The following is a 3,234-nucleotide window of genomic DNA, read 5'->3' as shown; positions in this document are numbered from 1 at the left end:
CAGGAGTGGATCACTGCACAACGGTCAAGAACATCCTGAAGTACCTGAAAAGGACTAAGGACATGTTTCTCGTTTATGGAGGTGACAAAGAGCTCATCGTAAACGTTACGTGGATGCAAGCTTTGACACTGATCTGGACGATTCTAAATCTCAAACCGGATACGTGTTTACATTGAACGGTGGAGCTATCAGTTGGTGCAGTTCTAAACAAAGCGTTGTGACGGGATCTACATGTGAAGCGGAGTATGTTGGGTTTCGTAGTAATTTCAAAAAAATTCCTATGCACACGCAAGATCATGGTGATGCATAGCAACGAAAGGGGGAGAGTGTGATCTACGTACCCTTGTAGATCGACAACGGAAGCGTTAATTTAGTTGATGTAGTCGTACGTCTCCACAGCCCGACCGATCAAGCACCGAAACTACGGCACCTCCGAGTTCTAGCACACGTTCAGCTCGATGACGATCCCCGGACTCCGATCCAGCAAAGTGTCGGGGAAGAGTTCCGTCAGCACGATGGCGTGGTGACGATCTTGATGTTCTACCGTCGCAGGGCTTCGTCTAAGCACCGCTACGATATTATCGAGGACTATGGTGGAAGGGGGCATCGCAGACGGCTAAGAATATGATCACGTGGATCAACTTGTGTCTCTAGGGGTGCCCCTTGCCTCCGTATATAAAGGCTCAAGGGGGGGGCTAGCCGGCCAAGAGGAGGCACGCCAGGAGGAGTCCTACTCCCTCCGGGAGTAGGACTCCCCCCTTTCCTAGTTGGAATAGGATTCGCGGAGGGGGGAAAAGAGGAGAGAGAGGAGGAAGGGGGGCCGGCCCCCTCTCCTTGTCCTATTCGGACCAAGGGGGGAGGGGCGCGCGTCCCATCTATGGCCACCTCTCCTCTCTTCCACTAAGGCCCACTAAGGCCCATATACCTCCCGGGGGGTTCCGGTAACCTCCCGGTACTCCGGTAAAATCCCGATTTCACCCGGAACACTTCTGATATCCAAACATAGGCTTCCAATATATCAATCTTTATGTCTCGACCATTTCGAGACTCCTCGTCATGTCCGTGATCACATCCGGGACTCCGAACAAACTTCGGTACATCAAAATGTATAAACTCATAATATAACTGTCATCGTAACCTTAAGCGTGCGGACCCTACGGGTTCGAGAACAATGTAGACATGACCGAGACACGTCTCCGATCAATAACCAATAGCGAAACCTGGATGCTCATATTGGCTCCTACATATTCTACGAAGATCTTTTATCGGTCAGACCGCATAACAACATACGTTGTTCCCTTTGTCACCGGTATGTTACTTGCCCGAGATTAGATCATCGGTATCCCATACCTAGTTCAATCTCGTTACCGGCAAGTCTCTTTACTCGTTCCATAATACATCATCCCACAACTAACTCATTAGTTGCAATGCTTTCATGGCCTCAGTGATGTGCATTACTGAGAGGGCCCAGAGATACCTCTCCGACAATCGGAGTGACAAATCCTAATCTCGAAATACGCCAACCCAACATGTACCTTTGGAGACACCTGTAGAGCACCTTTAATCACCCAGTTACGTTGTGATGTTTGGTAGCACACAAAGTGTTCCTCCGGCAAACGGGAGTTGCATAATCTCATAGTCATAGGAACATGTATAAGTCATGAAGAAAGCAATAGCAACATACTAAACGATCAGGTGCTAAGCTAATGGAATGGGTCATGTCAATCAGATCATTCAACTAATGATGTGATCCCGTTAATCAAATGACAACTCTTTGTCCATGGTTAGGAAACATAACCATCTTTGATTAACGAGCTAGTCAAGTAGAGGCATACTAGTGACACTCTGTTTGTCTATGTATTCACACATGTATTATGTTTCCGGTTGATACAATTCTAGCATGAATAATAAACTTTTATCATGATATAAGGAAATAAATAATAACTTTATTATTGCCTCTAGGGCATATTTCCTTCAGTCTCCCACTTGCACTAGAGTCAATAATCTAGATTATACTGTAATGATTCTAACACCCATGGAGCCTTGGTGCTGATCATGTTTTGCTCGTGGAAGAGGCTTAGTCAACGGGTCTGCTACATTCAGATCCGTATGTATCTTGCAAATCTCTATGTCTCCCACCTGGACTAGATCCCAGATGGAATTGAAGCGTCTTTTGATGTGCTTGGTTCTTTTGTGAAATCTGGATTCCTTCGCCAAGGCAATTGCACCAGTATTGTCACAAAAGATTTTCATTGGACCCTATGCACTAGGTATGACACCTAGATCGGATATGAACTCCTTCATCCAGACTCCTTCATTTGCTGCTTCCGAAGCAACTATGTACTCCGCTTCACATGTAGATCCCGCCACGACGCTTTGTTTAGAACTGCACCAACTGACAGCTCCACCGTTTAATGTAAACACGTATCCGGTTTGCGAGTTATAATCGTCCGGATCAGTGTCAAAGCTTGCATCAACGTAACCGTTTACGATGAGCTCTTTGTCACCTCCATATACAACAAACATATCCTTAGTCCTTTTAAGTTACTTCAGGATGTTCTTGACCGCTGTCCAGTGATCCACTCCTGGATTACTTTGGTACCTCCCTGCTAGACTTATAGCAAGGCACACATCAGGTCTGGTACACAGCATTGCATACATGATAGAGCCTATGGCTGAAGCATAGGGAACATCTTTCATTTTCTCTCTATCTTCTGCAGTGGTCGGGCATTGAGTCTGACTCAACTTCACACCTTGTAACACAGGCAAGAACCCTTTCTTTGCTTGATCCATTTTGAACTTCTTCAAAACTTTGTCAAGGTATGTGCTTTGTGAAAGTCCAATTAAGCGTCTTGATCTATCTCTATAGATCTTAATGCCTAATATGTAAGCAGCTTCACCGAGGTCTTTCATTGAAAAACTCTTATTCAAGTATCCCTTTATGCTAAATTCTATATCATTTCCAATCAGTAATGTGTCATCCACATATAATATCAGAAATGCTACAGAGCTCCCACTCACTTTCTTGTAAATACAGGCTTCTCCGAAAGTCTGTACAAAACCAAATGCTTTGATCACACTATCAAAGCGTTTATTCCAACTCTGAGAGGCTTGCACTAGTCCATAAATGGATCGCTGGAGCTTGCACACTTTGTTAGCTCCCTTTGGATCGGCAAAACCTTCTGGTTGCATCATATACAACTCTTCTTCCAGAAATCCATTCAGGAATGAAGT

Source organism: Triticum urartu, chromosome 5A (assembly GCF_056163025.1).
Source record: "Triticum urartu cultivar PI428250 chromosome 5A, HENAU_Tu73, whole genome shotgun sequence".
Lineage (NCBI taxonomy): Eukaryota > Viridiplantae > Streptophyta > Magnoliopsida > Poales > Poaceae > Triticum > Triticum urartu.
Note: the sequence above shows the minus strand (reverse complement) of the source record.